The 18,151-nt window shown below is 43.3% G+C and overlaps 1 pseudogene; it reads left to right on the plus strand.

Annotated features, from left to right (window-relative positions):
• Window positions 1–18,151, plus strand: part of LOC130142100 (ankyrin repeat domain-containing protein 26-like) — a 53,119-nt pseudogene that overhangs the window by 31,136 nt on the left and 3,832 nt on the right.

Below are 18,151 nucleotides of genomic sequence, written 5' to 3' on the forward strand. Positions count from 1 at the left end.
AAAGCAAAAGCCACGCACGCAAGCAAAGCAAAGCAAGGAATTCATCCAGCACATGCCATGGGCAGGCGGGTGTTCAGCCATCTCCAGGACAGCAGGGCTCCGTCACGCATAACAAATACTTGGGAAGACAAAATGCCGTCACTCTGGATGTCCCTCCCTTCCTTTGTCCTCCCCCAGCTTTATATGCTGAGCATGATGCCGCGTGGCATGGCACATCCCTTGGGTCAGCTGGGGTCAGCTGTCCCAGCCGTGTCCCGGCCCGGCTCCTTGCGTACCCCCAGCCTGCTCGCTGGTGGGGTGGGGTGAGGAGCAGAAAAGGCCTGGGCTCTGTGTGAGCGCTGCTGGGCCGTAACGAACACATCCCCGTGCTACCAACCCTGTTTGCGGCACAACTGTAAAACATGGCCCCGTACCAGCGACTGCGAAGAAAATTAACACTATCCCAGCCACAACCAGCACACCCCTCAACAGCTAATGACAAAGAGTACAGCAAAATAATGGCTTTGCTTAAAAATAATAAATAAATAAATGTATAACAGAAATCAAGATGCTTGCATATATGCACATGGCATTATATAAACATAAGCATCACTTACTAGGGCTCTTAAACTATGCTAAAATTTCATTAGGCAAGTGTTAACCTTGGCTGAAGGCCAAACTCCCCCCCAGTGCTGCCACTGCCCCTCCTTGACAAAACGGGGTGAAAAAGCTTGTGGGTCAGTGTGAAGGCAGGGCTGTCACTTCCCAGTGACTGTCACTGGCAAAACAGACTCCACCGATTAAAATACATTTGGATAGTGAGAAACAAAGACCCAAAAACCGAAAAGGACATGTCGGCACCCCCCCTGCTCAAGCTCTGCTGCGCTCCTTCCCTGCCACCTCCCCAGGCAGCGCGGGGAGGCTGCGGTCTGCAGTCGGGACGTAGCAGTTTCTCTCTGCTGCTCCTTCCTCGTCCCTTTTCCCTGCTCCAGTGTGAGTCCTCCCCCAGGCTGCAGTCCTTCGGGGAAAATCTCCTCCAGCCTGGGCCCTCCATGGGTCGCAGGTCCTTCGGGAAAGATCCGCCTGCTCTGGCACGGGGTCCTCCGCAGCACTGCGCTGTGGGTATCTGCTCCAGCATGGTTCTCTCAGGGGCTGCAGTTGCTGACCTGGGTGTTAGTTTGCGGGGCTGGTTTTCACATGCTTTTCCCCTTCTCTGCCCGTTTCGCCCTTTCCTACATTTGTTTTTCCTGAGGAGCTGCCAGCACGGCTGAGAGGCTCAGCTGTGCCCTGCGGTGGGTCCATCGAAACCGTCCATGTCCAGCACGGGGTGACCCCTGGCTTCTTCTCACAGGGACCTTCCCACTACCGAGACCTGCCACCTGCACCTAATGCAGCAAAGCATTGAACAGCTTATACGTTGGGCAGTATTTGTGCAGCTTTGTGTCTTTTCTATCTCAAAACAGGTTCTGCTATTCTGTTGAAACTGCAAAACATACTTCTTGAATATGAACAGAGAATAGAACGTGGGACAAATCGGTATACAGCTCTCCTGCGCGAAGTAAGGGAATTGGAAGATGAAAAGAGGGAGTCACGGTTCAGAGCAGAGAAGACTCAAGATTTGAAATCCATATTGGCTCACCAAGAAGCAGAATGGAAAAGTGATATCCAAAGCCTTAAGTATGTAAACTTGTGGTCTGATAATGTATTATCTTGTCAGTGGTTTTATTCCAAAAGACTCTGATGGTGCAGGCAACAGGATGAGAAGTTTCCAGTCTTTTGGGCTTGGGTTTTTGGAATCCCATGGGCCAGTTATGCTATGAAGTACATAATGTGAGAGGGGGAAAATGTCCGGATATCAGCTCCATGTACTATGTCTGGATGTTGTTTTAACTTTGTTTTCTAGCAAGAGAAGAAAACAAGAGAGTGTGTATGGGGAAATCAGATTTATAAGAGAGATTTGAGATACGGGTTGTTACAGTTTTTTCATTTTGTCCTCGCAGCTTCTGTTGGCCTGTAATACTAGGATTTCTGGTAACTTCACCCAGTGCAAGTCAAACCAGAGCTTAGAGCATTTGTTTGCTTACCTGTTTGTTTGTTGGAAAGGTCAAGTTTGGGATTGCCCCTTTCCCCACACTCCTGAGCTAGACCCGGAGGTGTGAGGTTTCTCATCGCTGTTGACATCACGTCAGACAGGGGTGGCCAGCAGGCACCGTAGGCAGTTGAGCAAGGACAACTGCAGAGCCCTGGCCTGGGAGGGGAGATCTCCTCGTGGTGATCCCCGGTGGGATGGCGTGGCTGGGGAGCTGGCCCAGCACGGCCAGGTGGCCCAGGCAGAGAGCGAGCTCAGCAGGAGCCACCGTGAGCTGGCAGCTGGGGCGGCCCGCAGCGGCCTGGGCTGTCTGGGGGGCAGCAGTGCCAGGGCACTGGGGGCAGTGAGTGCCCACCCCTCCTCAGGGCTTGCTGAGCTGTGTCTCAAGCCCGGGGTCCGGTTTTTGGCCCCCCAGCCCCAGTGATCTTGCCCAGTCCGTGTGAGGTCGGCAGGGAGATGCCGGGCTGGCGCGGGGGCAGGAGCACCAGCCCTGTGAGGGGAGGCTGGGGGAGTTGGGCCTGGGGGAGTTGGGCCTCCCAGCGCGGGGGAGGGGAGTACGAGGAAGACGAGGCCTGTCCCAGCTTGGCCTGGGTTTGACTTCAGCAGGTGTTCAAAATCCTCAAGCATCTGTCAAGTATAAAGAAGTAATATTTTCCTTCTAAATGAATTCTCCAAGCAGCGTTAATTTATACTTTCAAAAGTTACACTTTTTATGAAATTACACTAGAAATTATATGTAAAGCTTTTTCCTTGCAATATACGCCATTCAAATACAAATGTTTGTCAGTCTTTCAAGTAATTTTAGTGGTGGTTGATTCTTGTTTTGCAGAATTTCTAAAGCAGGCTTTCAAATTGGCAGTTCTTTCCTTACGTTGATACTTGGTTTTTATTTTTTTCTTCATCATTGCAAGTATATCGGAAAAAATAGTCAAAATAAGGATCAAAGGCAAAGCTGCTTTCTTGTTTGGGTACCGTGGGCACACCATGGACTGTTTTTTACCATGTCAGTGTTCATTGCTGATTGTTTCAGTTGGTAAAGAAGCTGACCTTCCATAAGGCTTTCCTTATAAATCAGCTTCAGAATGAAATTGCTGTAGTTTCTCCCAGAGGTAGATCCACTGAGGTTTAAAACTGGTTTTAATCGTATTCAGCTTAACCCCCATGCATTTCTGAATCTGGTTTTGAACACTGACATCCTTCTGGAGTAAACAGAAACTGCTTGTTCTGTCTGTGGGCAGCCTTACAGAAGGCTTGCTGAAAAATTGTTGGGTCTGCCATAGATAAGTGGCGTGCTGATTCACCAGTATTACTTCTAGTCACTGAATCTGTAATATGTAGGCTCAGTATACTAAGAAAATGTGTATTAACCATAGTAAAAGTTTATGATGCTTTGATCTGATGAGACAACAAACTCCTTTTTCGACAAAACGGCTTTAATATGAAGATGATTTATTTTTTTATTATAGAAGTGTACACACTAGTGTGCATTTCTCTATGTAAACTTAAAAAAACTGGTAAATCAATCAATGGTTTATTTCCATATCTTGTACAACTGATACCATGGACAGTGGAATGAAGTTAGAATTCTTTAAAAAGTTGAAAAGTACAGTAAAAATATGGAATCTGAAACCATTTAACATTTTTTTTATTGTTTGAGTTGTCTCTGCAAGTTCATCATGTGGAACATCTACTTTTATATCAGTGCTTTTGTTTCTCAAATACTCTGTTAAATCCCAGATGTTCTTTGAAACAAGAAGCAAAGAGACTTAGAGTAGAAGTGCTCTGTGAGAAAATGAGAGAAAAACTCCAAAGGAAAGAAGATCAGTGTTGAAAAGAAATGGAGGAGAAACAGAAACTTGAGTTACACTCAAGGAATTTAGAAATGGAGATAAGAACACTGAGAAAGCTCTTGAAACAGGTATATTAAATAATGAATTAAACACTTTCTTTTCTGCTTATTGTCACTTGTATTGCAGTATGCCTAGAGAAGGAGGTGCTTTGTTCATGGAAGAGGCATTGGATAACTATTGCCAAATTTTGAGGGCAGTAGAGAACAGTTGGATCACAATTGGTCTGTTCTTTTTTTTTTTTTTTTGCTTTGCAGTTTATTATTCCTTTTTTCCTTTTTCAGAATTTAGGTTTCATTTGTATTTCAGGCAAAGCCTGACTTTTTTCTAAATTACTACAAAACATCCTGTATTTCTTCTTCTCAAACTTTCAGAAGAAAATTAAAACTTATTCTTTATAGGTGGATTATCATAGCTGTGGGGAATCAAAAATATTTTCAAGTGTTCTGGGGAGAGTGGGAAGATGTATTGCTAGCTCTGATTTTTCTCGAGATGCAAGCAGTTGTGTTACTGTAGGTTGAAGAGGAACATGATGAAACACAGACACAGCGCTCTCAGGAAAAGAGTGCCAGAGCCCTTCAAGAAGGAATTTTGAACAACCACCTTGGGAGACAAAAGGAGCTAGAAGAAGAGACAAGAAGATCTATAGGAAAAAATTCAGAGGTAAGCAGATTTTTTTTCTAATAAGTCAGATTTCACCATATTTGTTTTAAAGTCATAATAAATCTTATATAACTTTTCCTGTTTCTTGACGGTTTATTTACAGTTTACCAGTGTAACTTAACTGTGTAAATACCTTTCCTGTTTACTCTTATGTCTTTAAAAGTTCTGGAAAGCAGCATCACTCCTTTATGTACCTGAATTACTCGTGCAAGTCCGAAACTAATAGAACACACTATTTACCCCGTTTCTTAACCTATCTGTTATTTGTCATTTCACAGACATTTTATTATCACTTTTTAGGGTTTCTAGCAATGAAACACCTAGCTACCTATGTCAAGGTTGACCAGGAAGAAAGTTGTTTGGCAGTGTTTGTGTTTCCATTACTTTTTTTTTTAAATTAGTTATTCCCTTATTGAACTTACTTACTTCAAGTATGCCTTTCTTTTCCACCTCCACATACTGAAATTTTATGATCGACTATCAGCAATGAATTCAACTCTCTGTAGGAGTTAGAGTAATTGGAGGAGAAAAAGCAACCATAAACACTGTATTAAAAAAGATCTTGAAAAGAGTTTACCGAATTTCCTAAGAATGTGCGGTGCTTGGAAGCCTTGTTTGCTCTTGGCTGTGCTGCCCAATAAATGTAGGGTGAATGTGTTTAGGTGGAAAAAAGTTATACATATAATAAAGAGGAAATATACAGGACTGTTGCATTCTGGGGGTGATTGAGTTTTATAGCTAACTTCCAGTAACACAAAAGGGTAAGTGTTCAGAAGACATTTGAGAAGGAAAATACCCTTTCTAGCCTTTTTTTTATCAGATCTGTAGCACAACTAATTCAACCTTAAAGGCAATATTATAAAGGCATGCACATACAAGGAAGCACTGTCATTTTAAAGCTTTACACTTGAGATATTTTAAATAATTTTATTATTTGGTTGTTGGTTTAAGGGGGTATTGTGTATTTGGGATGTTCACTTAGGTTTTAAGGATGTTGCACTTCCGTTGTGTACGTACATTGTACATGTGCGTGGGTTCACAGAGTAGCTTATTGCCTGAAACTTCATCTTTGAAGTCATGCTTCAGTATTAGAAATGTTAAAATGCAGTTTATTGCTGAAGTTTTTTTGTAGAGTCATTTCCCAATTGGCTATTTATTCATGTTCCCTGTCATTCAGGAATCCAACACTGAGAGAGAAAAGGATCTGTTGTACAAGAATCAGTTACTACAAGATGAGATTGCTGTGCTAAGGCTAGAAATCAATCAAGTAAGACTTAGACACCAGGAGGAAGAAGGAAAATCTTTAGAGGAAAATGAGACCTTGAAAGAAAAAAATGAAGATCTCAAAAAGGAACCTAAACTGAACAAGGAAGCATTAACACAAACGGTTCTTCAGTACGATACAGAGCTGGACTTACTAAAGACAGAATCTGCAGTGCTGACTTCCAAACTTGAGCAGACAAACGAAAGTAAAGACAGACTAGAGACAGAAATCGAATCATTTCATTCCCACCTGAATGCTGCTGTTCAAGAACTTGAACGTCATCGGTCATCAGAAAAGGATGCTGAACAAAGATTTCACAGAGAACGTGATGAATGGCATCGCTTGCAAGGCAAGCTCCATCATGACCTCTCCGACACGCAAGAAACCAACAAGAGCTTGTCTCTGCAGCTGTGTAAAGCTGAAAGCAAAGCTAATAGGCTAGAAAATGAGCTTCACCAGTTGGAGCAAACCCTCAGAGAAAAAACTTTGCTTGTAGAAATGACACAAAAAGAATTAAGTCAAGCCCAGCGTCAGGCAAAGGAATGTGATCGTGCTCAACAACTTGAGAAAGATCCAGTAAGCGGACTTGTAATAAAACAGGAGTCCTTGCAGGAGCGATTGGCCCAGCTCCAGAGTGAAAACCTTTTACTGCGTCAGCAGCTGGAAGATACACAGAGCAAGAGGATCATGAAAGAAGAAGTAGCGAATGATGTGCAGGATCGGTTTAATGATACTCTGAAGAAACTCAGAGCTGATAGAGAAAAGCAAGTTTATCTCATAGAAGAGCAAAACAAGGATTTAAATGCCAAGTGTACTGATTTAAGGGAACAAGTCTTCAAATATGAGACTGACAAAGTAGAAAGAGAGGTAAAGGATATGCTTAGAAAGAACAATTTAAAGTTTGTCCGTTCTTGAAATTATTTTGTTTCTACAGTGTACCTGGTATGTTATGTGCATGGGACCAAAGAATACTGATTTGTTCTGGTTTGTTATGTTTCTCTCGGAATTGTGGAAGGTTTTGGCAAACGGGATATTAGTCCTCAGGTCTAAGCAGAGAACAGAAAAAAGGTATCCAAGTCTAAGCTTTGATCAAGAAAGGTGATTCTTCTTACTTAGTTCATAAAATGTTGAAGAACTCCAAAAGGCCAGATTCCTCCAGAAGCCCCTGCCTGCTGGTTGGTGGAAGATCCCATGAAAGCTTTAGATGGGTCAGTGTTGTCCCATGAAGTGCATTCCTACGTAATCCCTACTGTGAGCAGATGAAAAGATGAACACTGCCAAAAGTGTTCTCCATCATCTTTTCCACCTTTTTGTCTAGAAGAGGATGGCCTTTGCTTCAGCGAGGGCATCTGCTTCTGTAGTTACGTATTGGTCTGTTTGATGTGAAACCTGAAGTGATGGAATATCCTCAGGAATTCTGTCCCATGGCATTCTGTGGAACGTGGCTAACGGATAGAGACGTGCAGCAGCTTCTCTGTGGAGAACGCTAGATGCACAGACTGTACGTAGGTATTTTTCCTGTGCTCTGTGTGTGTGATACATCTTTCTTTTCTCTTTTGAAAGTGCGAGAGTGAAAGAAAGGAAGTGAAGAAGCTGGTAGAGTTGAAACACCCAGTTGAACTATGTCTGGACCAAGAAATGAAAAGAAACCTCGATCTGCAGAAAGACTGTAAGAGGTATGGCTTTTTAGCGTGGTGAAGAGGTATCCCTGAGTAGAAGTCATGCTTTATTGAACTGTAATGTAAAAGAATAGGTGTACCTAACTGTGAGCAGATGCCGGCCTCGTGCTAGTTCTTGCAAGGTACTTCTGTACATCAGCCCCTAGTTTTCAATAGCTGCCAAAACAACTGCAGGTGCAGGTTGCCCTGCAGTTCTCCTGGGAAGAAGGGAGTCTTTCATTCCTCTTTTCAGGTGAAATCTGGACTCTCCAAGTGTATGTGGCACAGGAATACTGGTTTTTCCTGGTAATTCCTGGTGTATCAAGCACATTAAAGATGAAGCAAGCGGTGTCTGTGCTGTTTATATGAGAGTATGTGAAAAAGTCCAGTTTTGTTCCTTTGCTTCATTGTTTTTGTGACTAATTTGCTGTGCAGGTTGAAGAGGCTGCTGAGCAGAGCTACGAAGAAACTAAGGGTGTATGAGGAGAGAGGGGGACTGTCCCAGCTTAATTTGCAGGGAGAAATGAAGAACAGGTGTTCTGAAATGGTCAATGAAGCTGACAGATTAAGAACAAAGGTGAGCTTTGCTTTGTTTGGGTTATTTTGGTGGTGGTGGTTTTTCTTTTGGAACCTCTGTTCTTTCTTCATACTTCTTTTCATGTTGTTGATTTTGACTTTTGTTTTCTTGGCTGTATTTCTGAATTGATTTGACTGGTTTTTGACGTTCCTTCTATGGCCACAGTAGTAGACGACTGTAATACTGATGTAGTTCTTAAGGGTAAAGGTGGAAGTGTTACGTACACAGCAGTATCTGCGAGGGCACATCAGGGGTAGGCTGTCCTGCAGAGGTAGGGCAAAGCAAGAGCCACAGCAAGGCTGGCAGGGTCTGTGACCACACAGGCCAGGGATCAGCCCCACAGGCCCTCACCAAGAAGAGCAGAAGAGTTCTGGGGACAGTTCTGGGGACAGATGTAAGCAGAGTGTGCCAAGAGTGCAGGTCACCAGGCCGGTCCATAGGGATGGGCAGGTCTGCAGTCCTACTGGGACGTCACGTCCATGGGTGAGGGTCAGGGCTGAGAGCAGCGAAGGCCCAGCACAGGCCTGGCTGCAGCTTGAGGCCGTGGCAGCATCGTCGGGCTCCGACAGATGCATTCCCTCTCGGAAGAGAGGGGAGTAACGCCACCATCACTCGGAACAACTCTATGAAGTTGGCCTTGCCCAAGGTCACCCCCTGAAGCCTGTCTTAGGCACGAGTTGAGCAGGAGGCAGGTGGGGGTTTGCTTTTCGGAATGGTGTCTTTGCTTCCCAGGGCACAATGCAGTGTGAGGTGATGCGGAAAAAATGCAGTAACTTATTGCTTACTAGTAGCTGACTCAGTCCATCTTTCCTGGTCTTGGAGACCCAGAAACGCTTTTGAGGTTGCTCTGGCTGTTTGGTAGCATGGAACTTTTTATCTGCTTCTCCGCTCATTACTGAGATTTGTTGCTAAAGTAGCTGTGTTTCAAAATTGTGCTCCTTTTTAGAAGATATTACTGTAGAATGAGTCAACTGCCATGACAGTGGCTCATTTTTAGTTCACAGGTTAGCAGCATATTTGTGTTCCTGTTGGAAGAGTTATTTTGAATGACAGGGAATGGAATTACGTTTGGGCAATTTTAAATAAGTGTAAAGTTTCTACTTATTTTAGAGACTCTTTCAAGTGTTGACTCTGCTGGTTTCCCCCACTTTTTTAAAAACAAAAGATGATGGGATATCATGTTTTATGGTTAATAGGTATAGACGATGGATGTTTCTGGAGGGGGAAAGAAGGGGATAGAAGCTGTAGTTGACCATTGGGACCTATGGGAAGTCTGATATTTCCTGGAAATCTTTTGAAAACAAACTGTAGCTTTGACCTAAAGAGACTGTCTTCTGCCACCAGTGCTGTAAAAGCGGTGTTCTGAACCACTATTTCCAGATCCATTAGCGTAATGGAAGAAAAGGGTATCAGTTTCTTGTCTTGTCAGTTCTGTGACAAAGCTTTGACCGCGTGACAGCATGTGACAATTCCTCTGAAGCGTGACACATGTTTTTTTTTCTGATGAAACCAGAAGGTGGCTGTGATGTAACTGGGTATGGGTGTGTTTGATTTCCTATGATCGTATGAACACCTCGCAGAAGAATAGCCCTAGTGCTTTTCAGCCTAGCCCTGCGGGTGTAATGCCACTGGTTTGGTACCTCTCGGTCCGTGACCCACTGCAGAACTGAGGAAGGATGGGAACCTGAGGAATGCTGTCAGAAATTATGTGAAAGCTGTTCTTGTTTTAAAAGAAGAGCCTGGTTTCACTTTTGTTTTAACACTGAATCAGCAGATGGTAAATACAGTGTTGATGGCCAACTCCTTTACCAATTTTCACAGATTTGACTAATTTAGATCCCTCTGAGTTCCCTGGTTTTTCCCCCTTTCCTGTCTACAGGTTGATGAACTTTCCCAGCAGCTGGAGATAAAGTCTAAAAAAGGCATGCAGCTAGAAGCACAAAATCATGATTTGTGAGAGGAGTTGTCCACCATGCGTGGGAACCATGAAAAACTGGAAAAGAGCAAAAGCCAGCTGAAAGAAGAGGTGGCTAATCTCAAACACCATATGGAGACTAACATGGTGGATCGCAGCCAAATAGAACAATACAAAAGAGAGGTGGAAGAACGAGCTGCACAAGAAATAAGACAAAAACTACAAGAAGTCAATCTGATTTTGCAGGTAAGTTAATTTCTTATGTGTGTCTGTTATAGACTTCTGTTTTGGTTGTCATTTTTAGGGGTGGTGGTGCCGCCTGATTCCATGTGTTACACTGTACTTCTGTTTTTCCTGAAGGGCAGTGGGAGAAGGGAATATGGTTGGGCAAGATGCTTTCATGTGTGTGCAGTGTGCCTGCAGGCCCTGAATCAAAAACTTGCCAAGGTAGATTTTCATTTTGCAGTTCTTGGAGGGGTATCACTGTCCACTGGTCTTGTTCTCATTGTTTAGCCTTGAATGGGTATTGCAACTTAGAGTTGTCACAGCCAGGCATACACATCTTCCTTAGTCATTGCACAAGGGGCAATGCTCAGAAAAGAAGTCGCCAAAGCTGCAGGGTGGGGGGTGGGGGTGCGGCATCTCTGTAATTTCTTTGAGGAATGCTATGCCCTGTCCTACAGAGATAGTGTTTCTTCATCAGTAGCTTTGATGAAGAATAGTGCTAAGATGGGGGTTCTTTCTGAATGAAAAGAATCATTCAGTGTGGTAGTTCCAGGGTTCTGCCCTGGTCGCTGATGGCAGTGAGGAGGCACAGTTGCCTCGCTGAATAGAGCTGGGCCCTTGAAATTGGGTACACGCAATTGACTGGCGAGGAGAGTTCTCTTTTTCTTTGTGGTGGTTGAAAGTGTGTATCTACTTCAGATGCAGGCAGCCTCCCAGGACAGATTAGAACAAATCAGAGCCAGTCGTCATGCTTTGCTGACAAGCCAGCTAGAACACAGAATTGGAGACCTCGAACGTGAATTAGACAGGATAAAAAATACCCAACGAGACAGTATTTTTCAAAAAGAATCCGCACAGGCAGAAGTGGAAAAGTACAAAGACCTGTATCTGGAGGAGGTAAAAAATGGAAGATGCCTAGCAAAAAAACTGGAAAGGTTTTTTTTTCACCCTGCTTTTTTGGGGTGATAATAAGATACTACTTTTTCCTCAAGCAGTTTTCTTCATTAAATACCTTTTCTACATCTGGTCAGCATTATGCATAAGATAGCATATTTGTGATGAAAGTACCTTAAGGCTCCCCCCTGTTCATTGGAACTATCTTCGTTTCTCTTCAGTGTTCCAGCAGTAACACCACCGATCATGGGCGTTAATAGGATATTTTTGAAGTTGAGTTTGTTTTAACAGGCAGCCTTTTTGCCAGTCTCTAATCTCCTCTTCTTATTCTAAGTATGGCAGAAAAGAGAATGTCATGTCCTTTACTGCTTGAATAAGGATAGGCCCTTCAGAGAACGGCATTTGATGCTATGAAGAAGAACAACAAAAATCTTTTGGCTTTCATTTTAGCAGCGTGTCATAGGTTTCAGCTTTCTTTGGGAAGGGAAGGGTAGCCCAGAGTTCTTACGCAGGTGATGTACCTTTCAGAAAAAGATATGTAAACACACGGTGTGCACAGACTGCTTTGAGGCCTTAATGCTGAGAAGTCCAAAGTATTGGTTAACTCTTGCTGCTTCTTGCAGGTAGAGTGACTACTTAGAAATAGGCTCTCCAAAAAAACCCCAGATCCAGTTATGGAGATTTTTTTGGACTCTCTTAATCCCTTCCACTTTCAGAAGTCAGATAATAGTCAAAGACCTGGAGGGTAACTTTGTGGAAGTGTTATTACCAAAGATAATTCTTTGTATGCTTCTGAATGTTTCAGAGCTAGTGAGAGACGAGCAGAAGCCAACGCTAAGCTCCTTCAGGAGTGCCATAGAAGCAAACCTTTGATTGCAAGCAGCGCTGTCAGTGGTCCAGTTCTGTATTCAGCTGATCTGGGACATATTAGCAACAATCCGGCACTGAATAGAAGTCTAAATCTAGGAGGAAGCTTCCTAACCCCGACCAGGAATACGTTACCATCAAGAAACAGAGTTGAAGCCTATGTGGCTAAGGTAAGCGTTTTTAAATACTGTTCTCAACTAGTGTTGAAGAGTATCTGTAAGCAAGGTTGTGCTTTTCAGTCTAAAGTTAGAATCCATTTCTAGTTCCAAACCATATGCTCTAATATGCCAAACCAAATTGCTCATCAAAACAGTACACAACTAGGTGGTAGAAATGAAGACTTTTGGTCATCAGGGTTATACAAATTTCCAGAAGTGCTCAAAGACCAAAAATTACTGAGATCTAAATGATGGACTGCGTAACAACATTCTTTTGCAAGAGAAACTGTGATGAAGAATACTGTGGCATAGGAAGCTCCCAAATAAGCTCTTCAGTAAAATTTAGTGCCAATGCCCCATCCCTGGCAGTGCTCAAGGCCAGGCTGGATGGGGCTTGGAGCAACCCGGTCTAGTGGAAGGTGTCCCTGCCTATGGCAGGGGGGCTGGAACTGGATGATCTTTAAGGTCCCTTCCAACCCAAGCCATTCTGTGGATGACCTTTTTTAAAACAGCTAACTTTATGATCAGACATCAGACATCTTTCTTTGAGACGCCATTTCCTTCTTCCCTGATCTTCATTTTAGCAGTTTCTTCACTGGAACATGTTTTAGTACAATACCAACAAAGGGATGCTTCAAAACTAGGATGGTATGAACAGGACACGTAACTTCTCACTTGAATGCAGGACGTATGCTGTGCATAGGAGGCATTTGTTTTTGTGGGTCCTGCTATGTGGTGTTATATGTAACTGCTCCTCAGGAAGTCTACAGAGCTTTCTGATTTTGTACAAAAGCTGCAACCTCTGCGTACCTCTGGTCAAAGTATGCCCTGTAATTAGCAGTCAGCATGATAGCACATCCCTCACAGAGTGGTAAACGTGATATCATGAGAGTTGGAAACCAGATGTCAGTTGTCGTAATCAGTTTCCCACCTAGCATAGGACTGAGGCATGGGCAAGCTTGCCTGTTCAGTCGGTGTCTGTCCCTCGCATATTCTGTTGTTGAATGGATGTGAGAAGCATTCGCTCACTTTTAAGTCTATCTCGGTTCGCTGGTCCCACCTACACTGGAAAGAATCCATTTAAATAGCGTGTCTGCATACTGTGCCTGGTTTAAGAAAAAGAAAAAACCAAACCAAACAACAAAACAAAAATGGACAAAGCGGTGTGTAGGTAGTGCGTAGCAGTGGCAGTTAAGAGATGAACTTTTCTGTATCGTTGCAAATGTGTTTTTTGTGTCAGAGGGGTGGACGTAACGCTGCATAAAGAACGTGGGAGGCAATTAGTACTGTACCATCTGCAGGGATTATTCTGCACGCAAGCAGCAGAAAGGAGGCAAAATTCAGGGATCCACTGCAAAACTGAAGTAAGGAGAAAGCCAGGACAAGGGAACAAGAGGGACAGGGAGCAAGTGAGGGCAGGGGAAAATGAGAGAGATGGGAATGAGATGTTACAAGAAGAAAAAGGCAAAGGAGGAAACCATCCCACTTCTAGGAAAAAAGCTGTCCTAGTTTAAAAGAAAAGGGTTTAACAGTTGTGGTTTGTTTTTTTGAAGAAGAAACAGGAAAAAAAGAATAACCTCCCTGTTACTAAATCCAGCTGCACATCTTTTTATGATATTTCTTCCTGTAATCACCAGTTAGGGTACAACTGAGACTAATTGTAGTGGCGCTGCTTGTAGCCTCAAGTCACCTGACGTTCAGTGTATTCAGGGAAGTCTTAAAACCTGATCTTCTCTGGAGTCCTTCAGAAGAAAGGAACTGAGTTCTCAGAGGTGCAGTAGTTGCTGGAGGGCGTGCATCTAAGTGAGTATTTCACTTAGAACTGCGGGCTTAATTGTTCTCAGTCGGGTGCAGTATGTCACGTGCATAGCATGCATCTGAGAAAAGAGGATTGAATTGGAACGTAAGACTTTGAAGTCAGGAAGTAACAAAAGGGAAAAACTGCATGTATCCCTCTGCATACAATAATGGGTGGCAAATCTCAATCAGTTTCCAAATTCAAAATTACTGGGTGCACGGTCTGTGCTGTCATTTCCACAGGAGTCCTGTGCCATTCAGGAGGCAAGTTGGAGCATGAGGGAAGAAATCAGAGATTATAGGGTTAGTCTTTTTTGAAATGCTTTGCTGGTTGTGCCGCCTGGTATTCTGTCTGTTCACCAGACTGTTTCAAAACAGAAGAATTTCTCTGACTCTAAGCCTTTTCTTCACTTCACTGTTTACTTCAATTATGCCTCAGCTTTGTTTTCCCACTAACCTGGTTCCCTTCTACAGAATTTGCCTTGCCTTTAAATTCAGGATGCGCAGTGCTGCCTTGGCTGGAGATGACAAATGCTTCTGCCACTGAAGCTCTAGATGACAGGGAGTTAAGAAGCTGAAATTGCAGTGTGCCTCAGGCAGACCTTTTGCACTACTTTTTTTAGTCAAAGCTCTCTGCAGATTTGGTGTTCCTTGTAGTAGCTTCCTCAAGGTGAGAAGGGCTATTGGAAGTAGAGAACGTGCCAGCCATTCTGAAGAGGAAGATGTTTGTGTAAATTTCGTTTGTGCAGAAGCTTTGAAATAGCTTCAGGGGCAAAGAGGTGAAAATAGTTCACACTGCTATTATTCAAAATGATGGTAATCATTGGTCCTGCAGCTGTTGGAAAAAACACTGGTAAATGATGCTGACAAGAGGAAGGAGTGCTCCACTAGCAAGTGGACACAGTTTCTTCTTTAGACTTAACTAAGGAATTTGGTGTTTAAAGGCTTGAAAGATCGCACCGTTTTCCTAAACACGAGGCATGACTATCAGTGATTACACATAGAGTCGTACATGTTGAAGATGGTCATGTCGCAAGTTCAGCAAAAAACGAGCATGTTATTCTTAAAAAAGCATAAAGAAATGTGTTGCATTACAGTATAGCCCCTTCCCCTTTATCAAATATATACGCTACAGAAAAGAATCACCTTGAAGTGCAAAAGGATCTTTAAAAATACAAAAAAGTTCATATTGGCACAAGCTTATTAACCAGTAGAATCCCAATCACGTGCAAACATCTTCAGGGTTTTTGGTGGTTTTTATTTTTATTAGAGCTTCAGTGATGTGGAATAAATTACAAGTACTTGACAGATTCTGTGCATGTCATTAGACAGTGACCGTAGCAACTAGCAATTCAGTATTTCAGACCTGCTCCCTTAGTCCTAAGGCAAGGAATGTCTCCTGCAAGTGCTGCAAGGAGGTTTTGGGACTGGAGTCCTGTTGTTAGGTTTAACAAATGTCAAGCTTAAATCCTAAGAGCTGTGCCAAAGGCTGGTGAAAATGAACATGGGTGTCTTGACAGACAAGAGCAGTGAACTCTGCAACCAGGGTGAATCAGTGGGTAAATGAAACCAGTTTAATGTGGGAAGGGAAATGTCTGCTTCCTACTTCATCTTTCAATTTCTGTTCCATTTCTGATTTGGCTTTCCGCACTCTTGTAACTCTTTGTTGTTAGCTTTTTTACTTGCTTTGTTTACAGGTAGGCCGCGTTTTTGTTTCTCACTGAAGACCTGTGAACTTAAGGCCATTTTTCTTTCTTCTTCAGCTCCTTCATCAAAAATCTGCCCGTCTCTCTCTTCTCTGCAGCCAGATACATGGCAAGGTTTGCAGCCAGCATTGTTTAATGTTGGGTGGTATTTTTTTATACTGGAAATGTTGTCTATTTATGCTGTTAGGTTTTGATTAAAACTTACTGATGTATTCACATTTTCCTAACACTGCACATATTTTGAACTTTAGTTTGTCCAAGTGAAAGAGTGACTGCTGCAGGGGACTTCTCTGCTTTATGTATTTGTAATGCAATGGCTTCTGTGGTAGTTAACCATCTGTGAGATGATAGTCTATGGATTTAATCTCTTACAATGGAACTTCTTTGAGCTCTAGGAGTAGGTTGGTTTACCCTCCTTGCCAGTTCTGGTATTCAAAAAGTTCTTGGTGGTCACAACAGTTGTGTCTGGAGTACCAGTACTGTTCTGAAGTTGAGTTCCTAGACTCCGAGCATCATCTCACGGAGTCTTACAGGATCCAGCTTACTCTGCGCTAAAGCAGCCTGTGTGGATAAGTAGTAAGTCAACACCACCTTCTGAAAAAGAACTGTTGAGAAGGTGCCTGCTGCAAATGAACACCTGGTGTGTTACCGCCTGAAGAGATGTGCAGTGAGGTGAGAAGTACCTGCTCAGGAGGTTTGGGACACTCAGCTGTGATGCCTTTCCCAGGGGTTTGGGGAGAAGGAGAAAAGTGGAGGCAAGTTAAGGTCCTCGGAGGTGTATTTTGCCTGGCTCTTCATTCATTCCCTTTTCAGAAATCAGTGTGTTGGCTTTATTTCCACCTATTTCTCTTCCCTCAGACATGGATGAGAATCGCAAAGACATTGATGGAATCAATAAGAGGAAAACAAGATCTTTTTCTTCTCTTGCTTGATTCGTACATGTTGCGGAGAGTCCTGTGGACCTTCTAGTCATTGTGAAGACTCAGGAAACCAGGGAAAGTGGTTTCTTCTAACACCACTAACTACTGCTACTTTGCTTGGGCTTGGTCCTGGGTTTGGGCCGTATTTTGGTCTAGGCATTAGTTTTCCTGCTTTTCTCTGTTACCTGTGTTTCGTCTCAGATGTTAGGGGGTCCTTTCTCCCCAGGATTTTGCTTCTCCTTGTACCTGCTGGAAAACAATTAGAGATTTGGGGGGTCCTTTTCCATTGTTCATGCAGCTCTGTTGGCACAGAGTATTTCAATGAAGTATCACGGAGGGGTGCTTCTCCTGCAGGATCCGGTGAATTTGGTCCCAGCTTTCCCTGTGTTCCTGGAGAGAGAGCCCTTCCCTCCGCTTCGCTGGTTTACAGCCCCGCTCCTTTGACCCTTGCAGTTACTGCCTGTTACTGCTCCTCTTGTGAGGGTAAGCAGAGTGGTTTCCTTCCTGAGGCTCTTGCTCTCTGTGTCCTGTTGAGTACCCTGTGCAGTGTTTCCGTTCTTCTTGTTGTTGTTGTTACGCTGCTAGGTGGGTCTGCTCATTTAATAAAATAAATGCTCCTTCCCCCAGGAATTCAGTACTAAAATCAAGAGTGTCGCAGAAGGAGTGAGGGTGGAAGGGGCCTCTAGAGATGACCTAGTCCAACGTCACCCCTGCTCAAAGCAGGGTCAGCCGTAGCAGGTTTCTCACGGTTCTGTCAGCCAGGTGTTATACATCTCCAAGGATGGACACTCCACAACCTTTTCTGAGCAACTTGTTCCAGTGGCTGTCCATGCTTACAATTTAAAAAAAAAAATAATTATAAAAATCCTTATGTTAAAATTTCCTCTATCTGGATTTGTGCCCATTCCTCTTGTTTTTTTGCTTGGCACCGCTGAGAAGAGTCTGGCTCCATCTTCTATACTCCCCCCACCAGGTATTTATACACATAGATAAGGTCCCCCTGAGCTTTCCTGTTCTCCAGTAAAGAAACAGTTGCAGCTCTCAGCCTCTTCATATAGCTCACAAGGTCCAAGCCCTGCAGCATCTTCATGGCCATCGTAGCCCTGGAAGCTGTATGGTATCCGTTTGGAAATTCACTCCTGTGTGTCACAAATTTGATGGGAAAAAAATGTAGGAGTAACAAGTATCATCAAATGTAAACAACAGCATATAGCGCTTGGACTGTGACTCTTAAATTAAGAGATGTGATTCCTTCTTGTGAAGGCTTCTGAAGGTGGAATCATAAGTGAGAATAACTTAATTGGTAACAATACCCACTTTCTAGGGGAGAAGAGGCGTAAGTGCTCCTTTGTAGTGATCCAGGCTGATTCCAGCTACATAATAAACCCCAGAGCACTTGCTGCGTAGAAGCTGTAGCTACGGTTGTTTTTCTTAGTACACAGTTTGCAAGAAAAAATTGTGTGTGCTTTTATATTTTTATAAATGTGTGTCATGGTATTTGCAATAACAATAAAGAAAAGTTTTGGCATCATCTGTAGGAGCTCTTTCAATTTCCCATCTTAAGGTGGAGAAAAGAAGAATATTGGCACACG

This window comes from Falco biarmicus, chromosome W, assembly GCF_023638135.1.
Source record: "Falco biarmicus isolate bFalBia1 chromosome W, bFalBia1.pri, whole genome shotgun sequence".
NCBI lineage: Eukaryota > Metazoa > Chordata > Aves > Falconiformes > Falconidae > Falco > Falco biarmicus.